This window comes from Plectropomus leopardus, chromosome 10 (genome assembly GCF_008729295.1).
Source record: "Plectropomus leopardus isolate mb chromosome 10, YSFRI_Pleo_2.0, whole genome shotgun sequence".
Classification (NCBI taxonomy): Eukaryota; Metazoa; Chordata; class Actinopteri; order Perciformes; family Serranidae; genus Plectropomus; species Plectropomus leopardus.
Window position 1 is genome coordinate 23909402 of NC_056472.1, and position 19443 is coordinate 23928844.

The 19443-nt window shown below is 41.5% G+C and overlaps 1 protein-coding gene across 1 annotated transcript in view; it reads right to left on the bottom strand.

The window, feature by feature from the left end:
• The window catches only part of il1rapl1a (interleukin 1 receptor accessory protein-like 1a), a 206747-nt gene that overhangs the window by 55101 nt on the left and 132203 nt on the right, over nucleotides 1-19443 (bottom strand). The gene's annotated exons all lie outside the window — the stretch shown is intronic.

The window sequence follows — 19443 nt, forward strand, 5'->3', positions numbered from 1 at the left end:
GAGTTTAAGCCAAAAGGGAATACTGTTGTTGTGGTGGAAATAGCATGAGTGCATGCTTGAACAACTGTACACAGAAGAAGAGAGAGGCTGAGATAGAGGAAGAGACAGCACTAGTGCTGATGCAATGCCCATATAAACAGTAAAAAGCTGAATTTCCCTCTTCTTTCTCTAACCAGCCACTGAACATTAACTGCATCCATAAAGCAAGGCGCAGCATATTAGCGATATGCTTGCTCTTAAATTACTTTCAATATAACGATCACTCACTGGTGAGTAAGGTGTATAGAGGGGATAAAACACAATTTATTTTTAATACTCAGAGGGAAAGTAAAAAAAAAATACAGAGGTAAACAAGTCCAAGTTAATTTCACTGCTCTGCCACAAATAAAATGAACTTTTGATACATTTGCCTCAGATGAGGCCTGCAAATGAAAGTATATATGATGACTACTTATTCACCACTTTAGTTTCAGTTGAGAAAAACCCCTCAAACTTTACTCTGGTAATGGGAATCACAAAAGAGGGCGAGATAAATTGAATGGGTGATGGAGCTGGAGAGAGAAAATAGAGGCAGGAGTCCAAAACCAATGAGCGGCAAAGAATGTGATGAGGAGGAACACCACGAAAGAGTGAAAGTGACAGATTACTTGTGAAACAAGCCGTGATCTGGAGGGCCTGTTCTGCTGAGGAGAACAAGAGATGAGGTCAGAGGAGTCCTTGTAAGCTTGACTACACTTGCACATACGTAAAGGTGACTAATTTTCTCATTTTCCAGTTGAGGACAAAGACTTGTAATGGCCCTCTTCGGCTGAACTCCATGATCAAGTCCACTTTAGCCCCACATTATGCTCTACTCGATCCACAGCTGTTCTCAGTCTGCCTCACTCTTAAAGGTCACACAGGAAACTGCCAACACACAAAAGGTCATGTTATCTCTAATAGGGGAGTGCATGCGATTAGAAAAGCCACTGAGTAAAGAAAAAAATTAAGTAGGAAAGGAGAGAAAGGAGATTATTACTGTAACAAGTTGGTGGTCTTCTCTGCCTGGCACACCTCGTATGAAAAAGGCCACGCTTGTGTCATGATACTAGATAATTAAATGCATAGAAGAGCATAAAGGAAGGAGTTGAGATGCAGGACGGAAAATAAAGTGAAAACACCAAAATGATCATGTTTTGTTGGTTTCACTGATTTTCAACAAGATTTGCAAGAAGGCACTGTTTACTGTGGTCAGAGTTATAGAAAGTCATAGAAAGAGTAAAATGGGGAAACCAGAATTATTGCCTCATGTTTGTATGACTCCAGTGAAGTTACATTCACATCCATGTCTGTGAAAATGTGGATGGTTCACACACATCGAAGATCTACACACACAGAAGATCTTTACAATCAGCACAGTTTTCAGGTGCGCACCCAAAATTAGTGTCACTACTTCAGTATCTGACCAGCGAGTTATGATGTTGAGTAATGGCCAGGAAAGTGTTTTTTCAGGACATTATAATGTCACAGCGAAAGTAACCTTCAGGATATTAAATGTCAAAACTTCATCATTTTATCCTATTAGAGATTTGAATAAAATTTTGTCATAATTAGCATACAAATTTCTGAGTTCTGTTCTTTGGGGCCATAGTGACCTTTGACCGCTAAGTTCAGTTTACTCTTGAGTCCAAGAATGGTTTTGCAAGATTTGAGGAAATTTCCTCAAGGTGTTCTTGAGAGAAAGATGCAAGGTCCCACTAATCTTGACCTTTGACCACCAAAGTCTTATACATTTATTGTTGACTAAAAGTGGCATTTGTGCCACATTTGAGTAAATTTCCACAAAGCGTTCTTGAGATATTCCATTCACAAGAATGAGCGTTGTTGTTGCTTTTTTGCAGTGGACTTCCCCATCTACATATTACGCTCTCTGTATCCTTCTGCGTCTTTTATTTACGTTCTGGGATGCCGCAACCGTGATGTCAAAAAAAGCACGTGGTGGGACAGATTACGTTGCACATGGTTATGTTTAGGCAACAAAAGCACATGGCAACCAGTGCCAGGACATCAACAATCACACATGCTGGCACGGATGTTTAGGATTAGGCATTAAGGGCAGGAATGGTTAGGTTTAGGCAAAAAAGGCACATGGGTAGATGTAGAAAAAACAAAACACATTTAGACACGAAGCAAACACTGGACTCCTTTATGAAAGTTTGCAGTTTGTTGACCCATCAAACGTTTCTTCCGCCCGCTCTATAGACACCTATGCCCTCCTTACAATATGTCATTACTGTCAGCGTTTAAACTTGACACTTTCTTGTCGCATATCATGCGGACGTGACAGGTTCCATCCAGCCGCGCTCTCAACTGATGCTGATTGTATGTGGATGGGGCAGGTGCTGTCCGCCTGTCCAGCAGCATATAATAATACTGTGCCTGGTTCTGTGTGGCTGTGTTCTCAGCGGCATTTCATGCGGATTTTGGATTGGGATTTTACACCGAAAGCACTACAAAGGCGGCAGTATTTGAAGATTTTGGAATGAGAACGAGCTGGCTTAAAACTAGACACCAGAGTCCCTTTAAGTAACTGAACAAGCACAAATTTGCAATAGCTGTGACCACATACACACATGCATCCACGTTTCCCTTTTATGCCAATTGGCATGAACACTTAGTCAGCTTCCCATTGGCTAATGACGAACCTGTTGACCAAATCTTGGGTATGTCTGTGTTATGTCTGTAGTGTCAGTGAGTCAGCAAGAAACTCACCATTTTGAAATTGCTGACTGCAAATCACTGTAAATGAAAGAGGTGTTTTGGATTTTGAAACAAAGTCTCACTGTGAGACAGAATGCGGCGCAATTATCTTTTTATCTCGATTATCTTTCTTTCATAATTGTTGGAAGCCAAAATCACAACTGAAAGTTGCTCAGTTCTACAACAGAGCAAGCTATAGAGCTGCTGGTTGCAGCAAAAAATAAGCAAATAAATAAAAATTAGGACCAAATTGAACTCATGACTGCCAGCTTTGAAAATAGTATATTTGGTGTCTGTTGGAGGCAAACAGCCAACGAGTCCTCACAACAGGCAGGTTTGTGATGCCAGCAGGCAGCAGTGGACAGATGGTGAGAGCTCTACAGGATTTTAAAGAACACCTCCTCTGAGTGTTGAGATATACAGTGACAGCAACCTGAGGTGAGAGGAAGAGAGGGGAGACGTGTCTGACTCACGGTCACCATCAGAGTTTTAACTGGAAAAACTCATAATAATTAAACTAACACTTATTAGGGCCTTCGCAATTAATGTAGCTGATTCAAAAATGTTTGTGCAGTGCATTGGTTAAATTCTGATAACCATGGTTAAAAGCTGACCTTTGTATGACATGAGACACAAACCACAGTAACACGCTTTACATGTCACACTTCTTTTGTCTTTGCTACAAAACACAAGGCCTTAAAGGGACAGTTCACACAAAGATTAAGACTACATATTTCCCTCTTGCCTGTTTTTATCAGTCTAGATTGTTTTGGTATGAGTTGCAAAGTGTTGGAGATATCGACTGTAGAGATGTCTGCCTTCTCTCAAATATTACGGAACAAGATGGCACTTGGCTTGTGATGCTCGCAGCAACAACAACAACAAAAAACAATTTGAAAAACTCCACAGCAATGTCTCTTTCAAGAAATCATGACCTGGTTACTCACGATAATCCACAGACCTTCTTGTGAGCAGTTTCATGTAGGAGCTAATCGAACTACACCCGCCAACCGTATCACAGCACAGAAGGAAGAGTGCATCGACTCATAGACGAGAGGCTCATGAGAGTGGGAGATTTAAATATTAATGGCATTCACCTCAGCTGAGCTTTAACATAAGCTTGCTCGGTGGTGTTAAGTGAGCTAACAGAAGATGCACAGTGATATGGCTGGTGGGTGTACTTCATTAAAATAGTTCCTACATAAAACTGCTCAAAACAAGGTCTGTGGATTATCTTGAGTCAGCGGGGCATGATTTCTGGAAAGAGACATTGGTGTTGACTTTTTCCGTCCAGTTCGATTATATCAGAAGCAGGGAAGACATCTCTATGACTGATATCACCAACACTCTGCAACTCACACCAAAACAAACTAGATTGATGAGTAGCACTGCATGTAAGAGGAAATGTGTGCCTTTAATTTAGGGATGAACTGTCTCTTTGATAAAGTTTCTGTCAACCAGTTTTGTGTTTGTTTGGTTTTTGTTTGGTTTTGGAGAGGATTGCACCCTCTCTGCATAGATCAGCATGTAACGTGAATGCAGGAATGATGGTGATGACGCAGTAGCTGGGTTAAGAGTCTACTCAGGCTGCTACATAGAGCACTTTCTAATTAGAAATGGAATAAAGTAGTTCCCTGGCAGCATTCTTGGCATGTCTGATGCACACGTGAGGCTCATAAGGTCTGGTCTCATACTCAAACTGAATGCTAAATTTCATTTCGAATATTTAATTGTTGCATTGCCATCAGTGCAAATAGTCATCAGGTACTGTCTTACCCCATGACTAGTCTTAATGGGGAATAAGTCATTTATTTTTCTTGATTAACAAGTAACAATGACTGATTGTATACAGCTGCCAAACTGTTTGCAAGAAGACATCAAAAGAGAAGGCTGCTTCTTAATAATATTATGAAAGTAAATGAGGCAAAGCAACATGATGATGGAAGTTTGAACTACTATGTAAATCTTATGTGACTCAGGAAGGAAGACGATATTGGCTGAGCCAGAACTTACCAAGAATTTGACTGGTTTGGCAAGATTTTAGAGTAGGATAAAAGAGGCAAGAACAACAGAAAAGATCTTAAGATCAGAGATATTTAGGAAGCTCAGTGTGCCGTCATTGCAACAATCTGTAGCTTGGAACATAAAACTGAGATGAGAGGAGGCAGTGAGGAAGCTGGCTTTAAAAAAACGATCCCCACTCTTCATGTCGCATACACATTGAGTCACTGAGATCAATGTTGGCTCAACAGGAGCCACTTAAGTGGTTATTAATGACAGCATGGATGTGTTATTGTGACAAGTGGTCAATGTTATTAGCTAACAGGTATGGAAGAGTTGAAATACAGTGCTCACATTTGGTTGGTCAATTAATTAGAAACAGTATCTGCCTCAATACTGACTTCAGGAAATATCAGCCACATGTTACCAATTCATATAACATAAGGACAGTTTCTTTGGGGCAGCCTGGTGGCTAAGATAAATCTACATAACTATAGGGCATCTGTGCCATAACTATGTGTAGGGCATTTCTACAATAATTTTTAACAAGACTTGCGCAATTACTCAAGGCAGGGCATCTGTGCAACACTTGGGTCTAGGCCCTAGATAGATGGATAGATAGATAGATAGATCAACATGGCAAGAAATATCCAACAAATTGCGAATTACCAAAAATTTTGAAAATAAAGGGAGGGTTTTTTAGAAATTTATCAGATAAGGAAAATATGCCCAGAAAATTCAAATTTTTGTCATGTCTTGTTAAGTTACTAATTGCCCTCTAACCATGTTTTCGAAAGAAATCAGACCAATTTTCCAAGATATCAAAAGGTTAAGTTCAGTTGAAGCTAATATGGGGCTTTAGCAGTCCGACAATCCTAGTTTGCCTTTTTAGTTTGCAATTTCATCTTTGTGTGTCCCTGGACAGTATTTCCTTGTTAAAAGGCAACTGCAGATTGACACCCATAAGCTTTTACTAACTTGACTGACCTTTAGAATCAATTTTTTGCCCAGAACGACTATAGATTTTAAATAACCATGCAGTGGTGTTAGAAGAGGAGAAATTATTGCAATCACCAAACTCTACTGAAAAATGTAAATAATAAATGAATTATGAATTGTGTACTGTGCTGTGCAATCAGTGGTTTTGGTTTTGCTTTGTTCATTGATAAAACAAGTGTAAGTTGTGAGTAAAGTGGAAAACTTCAATAAAAAAAAGGTCTGCAGTCTGTAATAACATGTGCTAACTATATATGTGCAACAGTGAGTGTGCACCCACACATAAACATCTAACACACAATGCCAGCTGCACTCTTATTGCCTGGTAACCCAAGAAGGGTTTTTTCTTTTGTTTCCAAGGGGGTTATTTTTACCACGGAGGGTAGTTATTAAGGCAAGTAAAGCTGGTACTTAAAATGCCTAGTCTTCCATTGTTTAATACTAATAACACATTTCAGGGGTTGAAGAGAGTAGTTAAGGGAGGAAGGAAAGAAGCAAGGAGGAGGAAAGAAGGGAGAAATTGCAAGGAGAGGCTAAAATAGCTAAAGGAAATGAGGGTTTCTCTCATCCTTCCACTGGGCAATTACAGTTAAAAAAAGGGTTATCTGTTTTTTTATTTAAAATTTACAACAATTTCTCTTTCATCCTGTGCAGTTTTCTTACCATTAGTAAGAATAACAACCTTTGTCGGCGGAAAAAAAAAAAAAAAACTAATTTCATCTTGCTATGCTTCCCTGTAAGCGTCCCCACAGGCTTAAACCGCCACTGTTAACTTTTATTCTTAAAAATAGAGTCAGCAGCAGCCAATCAATCCTACAATGTTTATGGTAATGACAAAATTGAAGATAATTATCTGCATAAAACAGTGTGTTTATTCATAAAATTATGCAAATTATGCACAAACCACTTCTATACTGCTTCTGTTCCTCTGCAGTAGGTTTTGATCTACTGTATAATGTGTGCCATGTGGAGGAAGAGAGAGGGGGGGGGGGGGGGGGTGGGGGGGGGGATCGGAAGTCCACGTTGGGGTAGACAGACTGGGTGAGGATGAGAGCAGGGGAGAGAAAAGGGAAACAAGAAAGACAAAGATAGAGAAAGTCCATTAACACACTTGTAAATGAGTCTCAGCTATTTACCCCACGCTGGGCCTCTCGAATTACCGACTGTGTTCAGGATGCAGATTGCAGATGGCAATTAAAGATGAACCGTGTGCAAAGACACACGAGGAATGACGCACACACACACACAACATAAGCTTGCATACTCTCTCCCTAAGGCGAGCACTTCGGTGCAGATCTACTGATCTCCATAGCAACATTCAGTGCCGTGGGCGATGGTGACATCATGAAGATTGATTGTCATAAAAAAATAATAATAATAAAAAGAAGCAGAAAGAGGGCAGCCGGTAATAGAGGTGTTAGCTAAAGTGCAACAGTGCTCCTCACTGCTAGATGGAGCCGCGGCCCCCAGCTGGAGGTCTGCTTTGGTTAATGAAGAACACACATATGTGAAGGGCCTCAGCTGGTCTCCAAATACTTGTCAGCAGCGAGGATGGAGGGATCAGCTTATGTAACGTGTAGAAAGATAGAGAGCTACTGTAGATAGCTCTCTGGGGTTCAAATGCTCGGTGTGGTCGCTCTGCTTTCTTTTCTGTTTACCCTCCCTCCTCCTCCATCCCTCTCCTCTGTCTTCTCATCTTTTAACTGTCCGACAGCCTCCTTTCAACCCTCCTTTCTTGTCTCTTTTCACACCACTGACTGATCTCCCCCTCCTTCTGCTTTTACCCCTCTCTCAACACCAAAGCTCGCTATGGCGTGGTGACTAACTCCAGCGTCCAGATGCAGCTACTCGCTTGCCGGAAACATCAGAGAAATGAAGTTTGGAAGTTCTGTCTTGCCTCCTTTTTTCTCTCCCTCTCTCTCCACCCTGCCTCTTTTTTTTGGCACTTGTTTTTCTTCATTTTTCTGTTACGTAAGACAGACAGAAGTGGAGCAGGCTTCAAAGTGAATGGCAAAGCCGCCTTTTCCCCTGCTCGCTTTGCTGTTCATGCATGTCATTCCAGTGCCAGCTCCCTCCTTCCTTTTCCCTCCATCTCTCTCTATCCTCATCTTTCTTCCTCCATCGTTTCTTATTACTGTACATTCATCTCTTTCTGCCTATTGGCTCAATTACTTCACCCTCACTGCATTTTCTGTATGTAGTCTGTATGTCCAGTTGCTCTTTTAGATGATTTGCCCTGACCTCATCACGGACACCTTGACCAAACAGAGGTGGCAGCGACCGGCGGAAGAGGATGAGCGTGCAGCTTCTGAAAGCGCTGAAAAGGAAGCGGGTCTCATTATGTCTGCCTCTTCCTCCTGTCTGCCCTTGTTGTATCAAACGCAGAGTGATGCAGGGATGAGTGGGGTGCTCCTTCTCTTTGATTACCTGTCAGTGAGCCTGAGCATCAGAGGCAGACGAGGTAAAAGCTACCATTACCTAAATCATCTCTCTTTAAAGACATCCCTCGGCTTAAAAGGTGGAGAAACTCTTACCCGGTGACTGATTTAATGCAACTGCCTGGGACGGCCTGGATAATGGTTGTGTTATAAATACCGACACACACACTGAGACACACAAACACATGACTGACAACATGGAATATGCACGCTGACAGTAAGCATAAAGTTGAGCTCAGGCCAGAGAGAGACGAAGCAGATCTGTTGGCCTTGTTGTGGGTGGACCTTATGGACCTGACACACCAAACACAAAGTGCTGACAAAAACCCACTGATGCGTCACCTCGCATCACCTCAAGTCTTCTAAGTAGCACTTAAACACACAGCAGAGACTGCAGCAGACACTCTTGCCAACATGCAGGCGTGCTTTGCATGTTTGTGACAGGAAGTAACAAGTCAGGAGTTCATTTTCTTCTTTTAAACATATCAACAACAACAGTATTTTCTGAATAGTATATTACAAGTGGAGGTCAATTGAGCTTTACTTATATTTATTGTTATTCTGTCTTTAGGTGCTCAATTTCAAATCTCATCAGCTGTCTGTCTGACTGTGATATGACCTCTTAAGCCTACAGCCAATATCTCAGGGGTTCCAGTGCGTATAGCGAGTGGATTTCCAAATAACGGATAGCAATAATCCATGCCAAGACTTCCTCCTCTGTGCACCAGTTATTGTTACCAGTCCCATTACCCACTTTCTGTAGGTGTTTTACGCCCAGACTACATACCCCCTAATCTCTTTAACCTTCATATGAATGCAAATAGAGCGGCACAGTGATGTCGTGGTTAGCTGTTTCCTCACAGCAAGAGGGTCCCTGGTTCGAACCCGGGTTGGAACTGGGTTCGGTCCGTGGGCGGGGGCCCTTCTGTGCGGAGTTTGCATGTTCTCCCTGTGCCTGCGTGGGTTCTATATGTGTCGGCCCTGCAATAGTCTGGCGACCTGTCCAGGGTGCACCCCGCCTTCTGCCCAGTGACAGCTTGCGAGGACAAGCGGTTACAGAAAATGAGTTAGTAAGCACTGCACTAGACTATGTTCCCATAAATATTTCACTCAATCACCGCCAAAGTGATGTTTCAAAGTTCAGGCTCTTCATCAGACAAAATATGATGCAAAGACACACTTTTAAATACCTACTAGGCCTACGAGGCCTAGGAAACAGCATTCTAGCTCCAACAAATGTAGTTAAGATTTGATAACAAAAAACAAACCAAAAAACAGAATATCCAAATTCCAAGAAAACTGAACCCCAACCTAACAAACAAGTATCCGAACAGTTAAATATTCCAGTCCAACCCTAGTTCTGAAATTGCATTTCGGCTTGTGTTCTGCCTCTTTTGCTGTCCCTGCATGCAACTCGAGCCCACTCAAATGTTAATCGTCAACACTAGTTGGACTACAAACGGATGACAAATGGACTACAAATGAAAATCAGAACGCTTCTGATACCAAAACTGTCCCGCTGCCTACAGATTCTGCATTCATATGCAGGTATCTGTTTATAGAGATTATTAAGTGTTAGAATACAGGTGCAGATATTGCTATTATTAACAGATGACAGTGCAATTAGGCAGGTCTTAGTGTGCATGACTGAACAAGTTTGGGAATAACAAGGTGTTAATAAGACTAAGACAAGTCTGCTGTGATTTAAACCTTCAAATAAACCTCTTATTAAATGTTTTTAAATGTTCACTGGTTTAATACACAAGAAAGTTGTGTTGATTAAATGGAACACAAGTCAAATAGGAAACAATCCTTTGCAGACTAAGTGGGATACGATTTGTGAACGCGTCTGATGAAAAGTTGGCACTGTCACTGTAGAAAGTTTTGCTTTGCTTTGCAATGCTGTTGTGTGCTGCCAGCGGAGGAAGTGAAAGGCATGAAATAAAAAATAAAGAACGAAGGAGAAACCACACTAAATGGATGAAATCACTGATTCACTGGGCTGAGCAGCCAGTCAGACAGCTCTTTCTCAGCGACTGCTTCTGCCGCCCGATTCAACATGCTGAATCGGCTTAACGGCTGCTGATAAGGTCTATTAAAACCAACGGTGCTGGACACGCCGCTAAAACTGCAGCTGCTCAAAGACAGTGCCTGACAGTCCCACGTCAGCTTGGTGCCTCGGAGGAAAAATAACCAGGAGCCTGGTTTGAATCAAGAATGGGTTCTCACCCCCTCTTGCATCTTCTTACTGGGCTTCAGTGGCTGCAGTGAGTAATGTCAAGGCAGCAATAAACAAGCAGCTGTATGTGATGCACAGCGGGGCGTTGTGTCTGTCTTTATTGCCTGCTATGTGGTGCTGTTTCTGTCTCTGCCTTTGTGTATTTTCTCATTCCCCTGCTTTCCTCTCTCTCCCCTTCCTGTTAGGAATGTGTAGAGGCGCTGTTAGTTCATTTATCATACAGCAGGCTCCAGCTCTCAGCCCCAGACTCAGTGATTAATGACGACCGTTCACACACTTAAACATTTAGCTTTGTTTCGCTGACACACTAGTTACCATACCGGTCACCACGGCTTACTTAACACCAGGTCACTGTGGGACTGAAACCAAATTGAATGACGACACCATTTTTTTTCTCCTCTCATATCTGCAATGTGACCTTTAAGGGCTGTTTTTTTCCCCTCTGTGTGTTAGAATGAAAATATGTCATTTATCACAAGAAATTAACATATCCACACCGACACAGCCAATTGGGAAAGTGCCTTGTGGCCCTTCCACCCTCCGTTAAAGATAAAGATACATGTACTTGGTTAATTAAAAATCCTCTTCTGATAGATTTCATCTCATTTAATGAGCCATGTGACCGTTTCAGAGCATTAAAGAAGTGTTTTACTGCTGGGTAGATGTTTTTTGTTTTTTTCATAAAACTGCTATCTATGCAGTGGAAAGATGCAAACACTTCTGAAATTGGTGCTTCCTGAGAGAAAAAGGAGGAAAAGGGCTGAGGATTTTGAAAAACTACCAGAATTCACTACGTTACACGGCATCTGTTCACAAATTCTTAAATTACAGCAATCATTGAATGAAATCATTTTAGGCAAGTCAAGAGCAATGTTTAGCACTGCTTTGTTTTACTGTTTGAACTCACGTTTTCAGGGCACATTTCAATGACACAGGAAACATGATGGCACCCACTCCTGTAACCCATTCTTGTACTACAGCCAGAACGAGCACTAAAGTATTATAGGAGAGAACAATTTAGAAACAGCATGGCACCCTCTTTCTTAAAAAATGATTGTATTACAGCCAATCAGTGCAATAAAATTTGTTTCTGAAAACATTTTCGGCAAGGAAAAACTAACTCTTTACTCTGCTTTGTTTTACAATTTCATCTAATTTTTGTCAGCCTCCAGTTTGACAATACAGGAAACAGTGTGGCACCCATTTCTTGTTCACGTATTCTCGTATTACAGCCAAACAGTGCACTAAAATATGTTTCTGAAACATTTTTGGGAGAGAAATAGGAAATACGGTGACAGAATTTGGATTTATACTTGACCAACATCGCCTAGTTTGACAGTTCAACCAGAGCTTGGTTTGAGTTACTGAGAGAGAGAGGTGGCACTCTCTCGATCCACCTCTATACTGCTCGTATCTGTGGTGGCGGGCATACAAAAATGCCAAAGTACAATATTTAGTTTGAGCCACAGCCCTAAAACCTACCTACCTACCTCTAACCACACTGCTTTGATACAAAGCTGGCTAAAAATCTGCAGAGTATCCCTTTAAGACTGCAGCTGGACCATACGCTCTTGTCCTTTTTATGGATTCTCTGTAAGATAACCATCATTTCCATCACCACTATAGCTAATGCCATTATTACCAACATGTCTCACTCCACTCACACACACATTCAAACATACAAACCCCAAAATGACCATGCTATTACAGATAATTTCATGCATGTCTGAGCTGAAAAAGAAGGAGGTGAGAGGGAGTGAGACTAACAGTAAAAGATATGGTGTTCAAGTGACAGAGTGTGTGTGTGTGAGTGTAACACAGAGACAGACAGAGAGCAAGAGAGAGACAGAGAGTAATTTAGTGAAGTGACTCTGTGTTGACCTTTAGCAACTCTCCAGAGCAATGTCAATTTCAATTTCACCCTTCTCAGTGGAAAGGTTGACACGTGCGGTGAAACAGCTAGGTGTTCCTCAGTACTGTGTACTTCTTGTAGAGAGTACAGAAGAGAAGGGAAGAGAAGATGGAGTGTTGTTAACCACTTCATAAGAGTTGGGGAAATCTGGACAAACTCAATGACAAATCCTCAAATCTTCAAGCAAAGAGAGGTCAATGTATGTGGCGGCAAGGAGAGAAGAGGGGTATGGGATAAAGGGATGTAGGAAGAGAAAGAAGAAGGGAAGGGAGAGAGCAAGAACGTGGAATTTTGAGGTGCTATATGTGGAAGTAGGTTTATAGAGTGTGCGTGAACAAAAGTCAAGCTACAGTAGGCATTTTTGAGAGACTGGTATGAAAAAAATGCCCTGTGGATATTGCTGGTACCTGTCACTGCTTCAGTATTGCTTTGTGTCACAATAATCCAACAATACATGTAATGGATATATGAATAAACTCAAAACTAAAGGTGTAAAGTAAGGGTGCAGCTCTGCGAACAAAGAGTTTTTAAAACAATCTCTAAAGAAAAAAAATTACTATCGTGCTTCACGGATATAGAGTAGCAACAACTTGTCAAAAACATACCCCCTTTAAAGTGAAAGTTAGAGTGAGTTACAGTAAATACAAAGCAGCAGTAATTTAATTGTGCCTCTGTCTGGTCTGGTATGTGGCTGATAAGGGGAAATGCGCCAAAATGGTCCAAAACATTTACACCAGGTGTTACCTGCTGCAGCTTCCCAATTTTAAAAACACAGACAAAAATTCAAACAATAGAAATGTGCGCAAATGAAAAAAATGTGCTGCTAAAAGCCAAAACAAATGCATTAACAGCAAACATGCTGCAAATACAGAAACTATGAAAAGTCAAAAACACTTAAATCCTGAAAACAAATGGAACAGAAAAATGTTGCATATCCAGTCAACACAGCAGTTCTCCAGACCTCTCAATCTTGCAGTCATTTCCAGTAAGTGTGCAAAGACTGTTTGATTGGAGACAACACTACCCTGTCAAAATGTGCATATTACACAAATAAGCAAACAGTGTATGCAGTGTACTACATGTCAGTGTACTGTAAATTTACATGCACATTTAAGTTACAGCTCTTTTAGGCTGTTTAATCTTATCCTTGCCCCAGTATGCAAGCACCATGGAAGAATTGATTTATTGACTCAGCCACAGTAGGTGGCAATATGTCCCCTTTCAGATATTTTTTTTTACATATTTTTCCAGTTGACCTACTACGTCACATACCAAACAAGTTAGTAAGCGGCAAATGGATTACATGTCGAACGGTGGTTAACTTTTCTGCACTGTACATTTCATACGTACTCTCTCGTACTTTTCCTGGCTTTCTTCTATGAATTTATGCTGTTTGACTTCCAGGTCAAAGCCCAGCGCAGGGACTAGGAGCATGCGCACAAGGCCTAGACCAGTTCAGGTCCAGTTGAGGCATAGACATGAAAGAGTAAATCGACTCCTAACCACATTATCTACGTGTGTTTGTCCGACTTCGAGAAATTTGGCTAAGTATGATTTCAGTCGGACCAACATGCAAACATATATTTTAAAAAATCAGTTTAAGTCAGACTAACACAATAATTTGTTTTCCTCCAACATCATGTAAATGTACAGACTTAAGTATCCAATTTGAGAAAAAGCATGACAGTATTTGCACCACTGTCGCCTGATGACTGAATGACAACCATGCAGCATCTTTTTTTGTGGAGCAGTTTAAACTCTGGCATGTTAGAATTACATGAAATTGGAAGGTGTGACTCAGCTAATAAGATTATTTCTTGAATTGCAGACTCTCCGCATCTCTTTTACCCAACATGTCAGACTGTTTGCAAAAGTTTACCAAATATGAACTCAACATAAAAATCCCTGCATGGATTTACTTCGCTTACAAAAGCAAATCCACTGATTGGAGGAATTCCACTGAAATGAAAAAGAAAAATGACTGTTTGGTGTCTTGGCCAGCAGACTGATGTTTTCAAATGAAGAGGGAAGAATATGGAGGTAATTTGGGGAGGAGAGGGAGATCAGAATGGAACAGCCACACTGTCAGTCTATTCCTCCGAGCTTGTCAAAAACATATTGCTAAAACACCGGGGAAATCAGGAATGTCACCATCTCTGAGTGTAAGCCATCTAAGCGTGCATGGCGTGCGCCTGTACGAAGTGCATGTTGAAGTAAAATAAATATAAGAGTCATCTCCCTCCTGCCACCCATCCGGTGCTGTTGGGTCCTGCTCTCTGAAATAATTGATTCTAATTCCTTTCCACTAGAGTGCACCCATCTGCTGGCTTTGGGGGACAGTAAAATCCTCTATCAGTTACAATTATCCCACAGTTACGAAGGACTGCGCCGCCACCGTGTGTGACCCACCCACCCCGAGTGGTGCAGGGGCATGTGCAAATATCTGTGCGTGCACACGTGATGAAGAGGGAGAACTGGCGGGACAGAGAGAGTGCTGCGTAAGCGTGAGTTGAATTCCTCCACCCCTCTCCTCTGGGACGACGAATCCATGACAAATCATCCCGAGGGAATAAACACCAAGTCAGTGAGTTTGTGAGTGTGTGTTTTAAACTCAGAGCTTTGTGTAATATGTCACATACTGGAAAGCGTGTGTGTGCTTCTGTGTGGCTCCCTCACACGAAACCCCAACACGTAGACACAAACCCCTCAGTATGAATCATCCAATTCTGGAGAAGTGGACTGCACCAACTCGCCACTGGGGGACAGCACTAAATCTGGCAAGAGAGAAACTGGAGGACGACAGACAAAAAACCAAAACATCCTACACAACCTTGATTTTTGTCTCCTTTGAAAACTAAAAATGTCAAGTTGTCCAGAAGTAATATTTGTGATGGAAAATAGGCCTGCTTTCAGTTTTTTGCACACATCCCTGAGGACTCCTGAGGCCCTGAAGCCTTGTAGATCTGTGATGATAGCGGCCCACACACGTACGCACGCGCGCACACACACACACACACACACACACACACACACACACACACTGTGCTGTGGCACTGTGGTTTAGCGTCCTGAGTGACTGAATCTGCAGCTGTGAGATTTGGGCTCTTCAGCTAAAAGGGACACAGTGGCAGAAACATGTGAGGAGACATTTGGAGAGCAGGGAAAGGGACACTCTGAGAAGACCCGGCTCTCCTCAAGCCTCCTACAGACGGTGTAATTTTAGCAATCTTCTAAGTATAGTGCAAACTACACTGTGTAACATGGATCTGATAAACTTGGGTATGATATCAAGTTTGATGTATGACAATGGCTTTTGAATCGCAGGCTACAATGTAAGTCCATCTACGCCAATACGCAGAACAAAACGTCAACAGCGTGCGTCATCCAACTACATCGCTGTGGGGGTTAGAGAAAAATGTAAACAAACATAAACAAACTCGCTATAGTGACATTTATGTGTGTCAAAAAAGTCTGAAGAGGAGGAAGAGAATGTGGACGTGGTCGTGGCTGGGGAAAAGAGGCCAACTTGGCATGCCAATTTTGCAACGAGAGCTAATCTACTAGCATCTAGCAGTGTCACGCTGATCAGTGCGTCATTTCATGCTGCTTTTCTATTGGTTGTTAGAATATGTAACCCGTAACAGCAGTCACACAGTGTGATGGTCATCCCAAACTTCTGCTACTGTCGGAATTTATCCACAGTTGTCTTTGATTGCACGACTGTGACAATGGCCATCCTTGAACCTCTCTCAGTGGACCACCGTTTTTAAGCCGTGACCTAAGATATCGCCACGTTTCTTTTGTCTGGGACAGTTCAAAATTGCAACTACGACACAAAGGAAATTTTCTTCCTTTGGAGAGCAGATGAAGGGACACTGACAAGACCCCGCTCTCCTTGGAAAAAACACTGAACATCCCCTTCCTCTAAACATGCCCAATCCTCTTGCTTTTACAACCACTCTCGCTTTCATTCTTATTCTGTCCTCCTCTCTGCATCATCCTCTTTGACTTACGTCCCTGCCGCGTGTCCTCTGTGAGAGTTTATGTAACATATGTGTTTTATTTATGTCTGCGTGTGTGTGTTGTGTGGAGCTGGCTGCGATGGCGGCTGTCTGAGACCTGCACTGGTTGCAGCAGCGGAGGAGATAAAGTGGGGCTGTGTTTCCCGGCAGTGTTGCAGATTTATCTCTCTGCTTACGGCTCTGATTTTACTGCCCATCCACAAGCCTTCACTGGATCCCATCTCTCCCTCTCTCTATCTCCCACTTGCCATAAGGGACCAGCCTCTCTCTGTGCACGCTCTGGCTACCATAAATCTGCCACGTTGCTCCATAAAGCTGCTTAGGGCATGACTCAACAAATATTAAGGAAGAGGAGAATAAATAAATAAAGCAAAATAGAAACTCTCGTCTGGAGGGAGAGACAACTTTTCTGCACACAAAATGGAGCCCGGCTGTAAAATATTTACCTCGGTGTCTCTGTACTTTAGACACTCTTCTGGGATTGTAGAGGCTCACTGCACAACATCACACATACTTTCTCTCCTTCCCTGCCTTGCTTAGGGCTCTCTTTTTGCCATGGTAGAGCCGAGCCCTCCTGTAACATACCAGGAGAGGGAAACTCCAGTGGTTTTACACATCAAGGCCAGTTTACTTGTTACTGGAAGTACTTATGGGTCAGTTCCATGATGTCTTATATGTCTCCTGTTAAGTCTATTAAAAAAATAACCCATATTATGTCACCTGAGTTATCAAGTCTGGAGAAAAACTGCATTTCAAACTGGGAACATTATGTTCTGCATTTACCCAGCATGGAGGGTTAAGCAAAGACACGGCATTAAATTGCATTAGGGTTCAAATTGGCTATAAAATAGTTGGCAATGAATTTCATTAGTGACTAGTAGTCTATGTTATGATTCATGCTGTGGTTACATATCCTAAGGTGGAGGCAGAAAGCCAGTATTGCGCCTTTTGTAGCTGTGATGTGATGAGTTACACAAAATGACACTGTTTCCTTTGTCTCTGGAGCAAGTTTCTGAATACAGAAAAGGATTCATTTTAGACCTAATTTCAGCTAATTAGCGTTAGTAAATCTGCCATCTCCTGCATATTTGTCTTCCGTTTTGACAGACAAACGCACAATTACAGGTTAAATTTATAAAGAAAATTTAGCTGACACAAATAGATTGCAGAGGAATGAGTCCTAAAACCCAGAAGTGAGTTAGTATTTTTGTAATGCTCCTCATCTCAAAGTCATGAGATGATGAGATGAGATGATAAAAGTGTTTTTATTTCAAGGGGTTTTTGGTTAGATGCCTGAAATAAGGTCTGTTGTTCTCCAACATAAAATACGTCAGTAAATACTTCACTTTTGAATTTTGAATATGTTGAGTGTCTTTAAAAAGGGGTTTCTTGACAAGTGGCTAAATAAGGCTGCAGAGGTTAACATCTTCATGCCAAAGAACGTTTTACAGCCTTGTTTGTGGTGGCGGCATTAAAACATGTGACCGTGGTGTAGTTCATGTATAGCCTAACGTGAGCTTTTTACTCCTGACTACTGCATTTATGCTTCAGAAATACTGAAAGTGGTGTTCAATTGTGAAGATTATCTTGCTGAACAAAATCATAAACTTTTTTTAAGCTTATTTTTGAGCAAACCAACAAATAATCCAACCCAATGGACAAATCCCATTGGCTTTTTGTCAAGGGAACTGGGGCTATGGTAACTACCTGGTTGGCCTAAAAAAAAAAACTCACAAAAAAACTCAAATCTCACTGTATAGTGAGAGATCAATGGAAGCTGCATTGATTCATCACGAATTGTAGAGAAAAGACATGGAAAGGGGTGCCCAGTTGGTAGAGCAGGCGTACAGAGGCTACGTCCTTGCCACAGTGGCCGTGGGTTCGATTCCAACCTCAGCCCTTTGTGGCATTTCATCCCCTCTTTCTCCCCCTTTCACACTAAAGCTGTCCTATCAAATAAAGGCAAAACTCGCCCAAAAATATTCTTAAAAACAACAACAAAAAAAGAAAACAGAAGGTATTTCTATCCATTACATTTGTTTTTAAATTCACTTATAATACATTTGTCCATCAAAACTGTCAAAAATCTGCTGGAAACTGCAGATAATTTGCTGAAATTAGACTGGAGAGACACAGAAGTAAAATGTAACATTATCGAGTTTATGGAATACTTCCTGCGATTAGTCAAAGACCGCCTAAAGGGAATCATCTATTTCTTAGGAACACAAACTTGAGCATTATCTGATCAAATATATATTAGTTACATTTCCCTTTTTTGTCAATGCATTGCTGCATCCCAAATGTACTTTTATTTAATTTAATGTCTTAATTGTAGTGACCTTGTTAGTATTTTCTCTAAAGGCAGCATACACTTTTGAATTTGCAAGTTGTTTAAAAGAGCACTGCACAAGAAGATGAAGAACAAGTATTGTTTTTGGTATAAAATGTTGGAAATAATAAAATTCATCTGTTTTTCTCGTCTGTCCTCTAATAAACAGATTATTTGATTATCAGATCAGTTGTTAGTTGCAGCTCTAACCTCGGCTGCACCGATTTAAACAATTCTTTTGTTTAAACTGTCACTTACAAGTCTCGAATGTTATGAAAGTGCAGTATTAAATCACTGTGGAGTACTGAGTGCACTAACTCTTTAACACACACTCCACAGCAGCTACAACAGTTACTCACTCTGCATACATAAGACAGAAGTGACAAGAGAGGCTTTAAATAATTGTGAGAAAGTTTCAAAGGACGAGACAAAGCTTTCCTTAAAGTCTCTGTGATATTGAGACAAACGACACAAATAGCTGAAGGGTGCATTGTGCAACCTGCTCATGCATGGGTGTGAGTGTGCTGACATATTAGACTGCGCTTGTCAGTTTATCAACAGCAGCAATTTTTCACTCTTGATCAACCAACCGTGGAGGCATTTTAAATGAACTACCTGGATGCCAACAGCATCAGATACGAGACAAAAGGTAACCTCTCCGTGAATCATTGCACTTTCTTTGTCTCCGTCCCTGCCCCTCCTCTCTTTCTGTCACACACTTATCCAATCCTTCTCTCGCTTTCCAGACCTCTCAGTCTTGTCCGATC